Source organism: Mustela lutreola, chromosome 3 (assembly GCF_030435805.1).
Source record: "Mustela lutreola isolate mMusLut2 chromosome 3, mMusLut2.pri, whole genome shotgun sequence".
Taxonomy (NCBI): Eukaryota; Metazoa; Chordata; class Mammalia; order Carnivora; family Mustelidae; genus Mustela; species Mustela lutreola.
Window position 1 is genome coordinate 128,955,357 of NC_081292.1, and position 6,663 is coordinate 128,962,019.

At 45.8% G+C, this 6,663-nt stretch overlaps 1 long non-coding RNA gene across 1 annotated transcript; it reads left to right on the forward strand.

The window, feature by feature from the left end:
- Positions 1-449: 449 nt before the first annotated feature.
- On the forward strand, positions 450-5,324 carry LOC131828103 (uncharacterized). Its single transcript, XR_009352234.1, has 2 exons — positions 450-2,103; positions 4,013-5,324. It is a non-coding gene; the product is annotated as an uncharacterized LOC131828103 (long non-coding RNA).
- The last annotated feature ends 1,339 nt before the right edge of the window (positions 5,325-6,663 follow it).

The following is a 6,663-nucleotide window of genomic DNA, read 5'->3' on the forward strand; positions in this document are numbered from 1 at the left end:
TGGATGGTGCTGGGGCCTTCTGACGCAGGAACACATGTGCCCTGATGCTGAGAGAGAGGCAGAAGGACAGGGCATTTCTTCTACTCAGAAACATAGTATCCTGATAGTTTGGTAATACGTACTTCAAATAAAATACAGTGACAGAGGAAATAGAGTATCCGTCGCGTTAGTATAAGTACGAGGAAGCAGTCATTGGTAGTGTTGGACCAGAAATACGGGTCCCCTGAGGAGCTCACGTCACTTGCTCTCTGACTGCTTTGTCTTGTTTCCACCCTGGCATCTGCTGGGTGAGACGGCTATTTAGGGAGCCGACCAACGGGGGCCTTGCTGAGGGCTTGCCTCAGCACAGCCTCCCGCGTGGTCTTCGGGATATGGACATTGTAAGTGTCCTGACGGGGATGTGCTCGGGCAAGAGAAAACAGCATGTGCATTTTCTCGTGACGGCGTTACTATGGAATCAATTTCCAAGAGGAGATCAGCCTCTACGACAAACACTAATGTGATGGAATAAACAGAGACAAGTCTACAAGCTCCTGAACCAAACATGGTAGTAGCTTTTCTTTATAATGACACTTACAGGTCATGCAGTAGAAGCTATTAGTTGATGTTCTACCTGTTCCCCCAAAGCAGAAAATTAGAGGAAACACACCATCGGCTTAGATTTCTTCCCCTGAAGATCATCAAGATGGCTCCCCTGCTGGCAAATGAAAGGCCTTCATTTTTCCAGACTTTACTTATCTGTCTTCGTTTTCAACTCAACTTGTTCAGTGGCTGTGCGTCTGGGAGCCCCTGCACCACCCGCCCCCCCAGGGCAGGCTCCATTCCTCTCACTGGAGCATTAGGGGTTTAATCACTGACAATCCTGCTGCTTGCAGGAGTCTCCCAGCCCTGGTGTGTGAGGAAACAGGCTACACGAGTCTGTCTTCCTCGTCATCCGTAGCTTTCATGGCTCTGCAGGCGGGTAGAGGAGGGTCTTCTCTGAGTGGGAGGTGGGCTGAGCTTGAGAAGAAGGCTGGGCACAGGCGGCTCAGCACAGGGCCTGGCATGGAGCAGAAAGGCAGAAGCACCTGCTACCTTCGTGGTGACCCCAAATAATGCCGGAGCTAGGGACGACAGTAGAGACCTACTGTAGACAGAGGCAGACTTACGAAATTGCAGAACTATAGGTTGCTGGGCCAGGAAAGGGGCCGGGGGAAGGTTTTGCAATGGCCATACAAGTGCATTCAGTGCTTCTGCCCTTGAGCTTCTGCAATGCCCGTCTGCCCCCCTGTGAGGGAGGCGTGAGAACAGAGCTCTGCTCTGCCCTCAGGGTCTCGGCCCCCTCCAGCCTCTCATGGTGTCAGCTCCCCACATACTAGGTGTGATTCCTGGGTTTAAGGAAATATATGTTTCACACAGTGTAATTCTTAGGTGTAAGCCGGCTGTGCCTCTAGTAACTGACCGAAGAAACACTGATTTATCCTTCCTCGGCCAGAGGGAGAAAAGTGGTTTCTGTACTGGAAATTTTGAGAGATGATGTCTTTGTCTCCAGCACAGCACATAAATACTGCTGCCGTGTGAGCTGTACTCAGATGCTGATTTGAGTCTTTCTAGAATGATTTTGACTCCATGAGGTTTTCGTCTTATGAGCAACCCCCAGGTCCGATAAATAGCACTGTGAGAAGGACGGTCTCATCGGCCCTCAGTTAGACTACTGTCCACATCTGCCCCCCCTTCCTGTTCCCTCTATTCTAGTGAACTGTGATTTTCCAAATTCATCTCCAGTCTATATTCAATCTGCAGTGATTAGAAGCAGAGGGAAGACGGGCCGTTATGAAGAGGGAGGAGTGGGAGCAGAACTGACTGGTAGAAAGAAACGAAGTCTGGCCTTGCCCGTTCTTCCCATGTCTGGGAAGCCCTGCATTTGGCCCTTTCCACTTGGAACAGGCTTAATGATTCCAGACAAGAAAAGGGAGCTCCTATGGAAGAAACCCAGGCAATCATTCCACCTTGGTGACAGACAAGCCTTGGAGAACAGACTGGAGGCTGTAGCAGTGACAGCCACAGGGCCCTCCCATGTCAGCTGCAGGAGCACCAGGGACCTGCCTTCATCTTTACTCCTTGGTGAGTTTCGACGAAACTTTCACAGCGGCAGCAGGCAACCTGGTGCCAAGCCCAGCTTCTGTCTCCCTGTGGCAGCTGTTTGCAAGCCAGGGTTCAAGTACATCCAAGGATCTACTTTCAAGGGCGTATATGTTCATGAAGGATCTAAAGAGGTTTCATTTCCATAATCTTGACTTCCAAGCACAGATTTCTAAAACTGTCTCACAGAAGTTCCCATGTCCCCCTCACTCCTGATAATCTCACCTCAGAGCTTTGCTCTGGGGTATAAAAACCTCCTCGAGCCAAAGAAAGGGAAGACTGATATACTGCTTTCTGGAGAGCCTCTTTAATGATTCATCAAGGCATCTTCGCCTCTTAGGGCTTCCTGTCTTTCCCTGTCTGGCATGTATTTCCGTTAAGGGTGAAGCATGGCCCACATTGAGATACTCTAAATTTAGCATAACTAAAGCAGATAGGTTAGTGGTTTTAAATCTTTTACACAATTTCTCTCAGAACCAGTCTGCATTATTCAGTAATTAAGCCTATTTTATCAAACCATCTCATGAAATATTTATTCTAGTTATAGTTAGTTCTCATTTTAGAAAATGTTGAATCTTTTGTATCTCCTAACAAAAATAAACTTTTGAACTAAGAGTTAAGCATGTAGATGTCAACTTTAAATGTTGCAAGAGATTATAAATATTCTTAAAGTTGTTTTAGGAAATACACGTGTGAAAGTGAGAGCACTGACCTAAGGAATCTCGTGCTCTCTACCCTCACCCAATTGTGTAGACTCCTCCCATTTTCTTGAGCTGGACTATGCAATATGGAAGTATGCATAAGGAATTAAATTTTAATTTAGTTTAATTTTAATTTTAATAGCCACATGTGGCTACTGGCTACTATATTGGACAGTGTGAACATAGAATATTTCCATCACAGAAAGTTCTACTGAACAGTGCTGGTATAGAGCACCCTAGAAACTGACAGATCTTTAGAGGCAGGTATGGCTCTAGGCAAAGCTGTGACATCATGAACAATATTTAATTTTTTGAAAAAATAGTTCAGGCACGTGACACAGAATTCAAAAGAATTTTGTCTGAGAACAATGAACTTATAAGACAAAGTTAGTTTCCTTCCTGCTTCTTTCCCTGGTCAGTTTCTCCCTTTACCAATTTCTCATGATTCCTTCCAGAGACATGCTACTCAAATGCAAGTATAAGTGTATGTGTCTCTGTGGTGGTTTTAAAGTATAGCCCAACATATTCTCGGCCATTCTTCCTATTTAGAGATGAGGTTTATGCCTCCTCCCTTTGACTCTGGGTGAACCTTTGATGACATAAACTGATACAATATGGTGATACAATGTGACTTCCCAACTAAGGTCCTAAAAGGCCATATGGCTTCCACCCTGTTTGCCAGAACACTCACTCCCAAAGTCCTGAGCTATGATGTGAGAAGTCCAGCTACTGTATGACCACCACGCTGAAGAGACCACATGTAAGCCCACAGGTCGACAGTCCCAGCTTTGCCTACTTTAGCCCTAACAACCAAGGGTCCACCCTCAAGAGTGAAGAAGCCATCTTGATTGGTTATCTGTGACTCATGAGAGGGGTTTTATAATTTGATTGGAAAGTTTAGTACAAAAGTTTAGCAATAGACATTTTAAAAACTAAGCAATGAAAAAATGAAGTAATTAGTAAACCCAAGAAAAATGAAGTCGACCCATATAAGAATAACATCGTATAGTGGTTCAGCTGTGAGTACTTAAGTGACAGTAATGCAAATACGAAACATTGACTTAACTAAAAATGGTGACATAACTACATTGGGGAGGTAGGAGGAGGGGAAATGTGTACAAGGGGGAGGTGCAGGAAAACAGTTGAGAATGTCTAAAATTGAAGAAGCTAAAAATATTTATATTATTTAGAATTACAGATATAAACCACAGAAGAAACAGATGGGAGATGCCAAAGCATGTGTATACACCTGTGGGATGATCCAACAGAAGTGGGAGGCACGGGGAGAGTGACTGCATGAATGAGGGGAGGCCACGCTGAGCACCAGTGGACTGGTGGCCCTCGAATGGGGCAGACATATCTGACTAGGGGGCAAGTCAAGAGGTGAACAAGCATACTTGTGACAATTTCAGGGGAAAATGGGGAAATGAGGGAGTTAACATGAGATAGGTTCTATTTTCTTAATGAAATATGAGAAGGATTCATCAGCTAAGAGGAAGGACCTTATGCTAGAAGAGAAGATTGAACACAAGAGGTGGCTGATGGAGAGGAAAAAGTGTTGGAACCAATGGAAAGGAGACCTTGACAGAGCTGAAGAACTGTTGCAGTGAATTGAACAAGTACATTGAAGGAGAAGAAGCTGAGGAAGACAGTGGGCATGTGGGCTTGCAGAGGACTGACAGTTTCTGGTGGTGACAAGGTTCAGACAATAACCTTGAGGTGGAATAGAGGAAGAAAAGGCCATCAGAGATTAAAAAGGTCAAGGGAACTTAGAAGCCAGGCTGCTGGAATGAGCATCAATGTGGTTAATGTCACTGAGATTGACGAAAGGGAGCTGTGTAGAGAAGCAGGGACTGTAGCCCTCAGTGAACGAGGACCTGTGATCTAGTGATAGAGTCAGGCAGGGGGACCTTCTAACAGACAAGGGCTTTGTAAGAGAGAATAAGAGTTATGTCTGAGAACAACAATGGAAGATAAGCAGGCACCAACTCTACCTCCTGGCCTTGAAGTCTGTGCACTCTAAAAGATCAAACAGCCTCTGCCAGAAAGAACTGAAGGAATATAGGGCCCTGGGACCAGTCTGGCTCTGACCAAGGCAAGGAGTGGCAGGGAAGGCAGTTACAGGCTGAGGATGTGGAGGAATTGTGTAGATCAGGAAATGAGGGGGCGGGGAGGAGGTTCTAAAAGACACCTGGGAAATGTTTGGGAAGGGTGGGAAATTGGATCAAGCCAGGTTATGGTAATATTGTACACCTGAAACTAATATTACACTGTACATTAACTGACTGGAATTTAAATAAAAACTTAAGGGGCACCTGGGTGGCTCATTCAGTTAGGCCTCTGCCTTCGGCTCAGCTCATGATCTCAGGGTCCTGGGATGGAGCCCCACATCGGGCTCCCTGCTCAGCAGTGAGCCTGCTTCTCCCTGTGCTCGCTGTTCCCCCTGCTTGTTTTCTCTCTCTCTGACAAATAAATAAATAAAAACTTTTAAAAAAATCCAAATCAGGTGATGAGCTAAGTGGGAAAGGGATACAAGTCCAGGTGATAATGGATAAGAGGCAAGATCTGCTCCCCTTCTACTGGTGATGGGGGAAAATGGACACCAGATTTTATCACCCCCTTGCTTAGAATCCTCCAGTGGCATTCCGTCATACTTAGAATATAACTGAGCTCCTTACAGGCCCCACAAGGCTCTATATCCCAGTGGTTCTCAAAGTGTCCCTGGACCAGCAGCATCAGGATCACCTGGAACTTGTTAGAAATGTGAATTCTTGGGCCCTTCCCCAGAGTTGCTGAATCAGAAACTGCAGGGGTGGGACCCAGTAAGCCAGATCCAACAAGCCTTCCTCCAGGTGATTCAGACGCACGCCAAGTTTGAGAACCGCTGGTGCCCCTCTCTGACCTCTGAGTTTCCAAACTGACTAAGCTCTAGCCACACTGGCCCTTTTTCTTTCTGTTCCCAAGCTCTGACTCTCCCAGTGGCCTTTGCTCCAGCTTGCCATCGGCCTGGAATGTTCCTGCCCCAGACCGTGGCGAGGCCCCTCCCTCTCACGGTGCAGGTCTCCGTTCAGACAGACCCACCCTGACCCTCCCTGACTCATCTTACCCCCAACTCATACTCCATTTCTAACCTATGGGGCTTATTTCTTCAAGCATTTACTGCTTCCTGAAACCCTTCTCAAAACTCTGACAAGTTTTAAACTTGTCTATGTCTGTGTCTCCCTCGGAATGTAAACTGCATGAGAACTGGGAACTTCTTGGCTTTTTTTTTTTTTTTTTTTTTTTTTTTTAATCCGCTGCATCCTCAATACCTAGAGAGAGTCTGTTGTATAGTGGGGTACTCAGTATTTGTTGAATGAATGAGCAAATGAGAAATAAGTGGATGAGTCCTGATACTCCTTAGACTCTGATGGACAGGTGATCACTGGGGATCACTTGGGGATCTGTTCAAACACATAATCTGCTTCTGTGGCTGGGGAGGAACTCCAGACTCCTAAGAGATTCTCAACATTTGGTTCAGAGAGATCATTTTGAGGAGCAAAGTCTTAGAGTGAGCCCTGGGGTCTGTCGCTTGTGGTTCCAAATACTTGGTAGTTGGTTGAGGGCTTTCAGGCCGCATCCTGAATACCTAGTCATATCTGTAATGATTCTATTTGAAATATTTTCAGTCCAGGAATAGTAGTAGTTTTCCTGAACTGGCTCTCCTTGGGGAGGAGAGGTGTTTGGGCTCATTCCAAAGATTACAGAGTAATGAAAAAATGCTTACTAAAGGAAGCTACTGCTTTTAAAGAAACCAAGTTTTCCTGAGCACGACTCGGCAAAAGCCAACTTTCAATTCTTC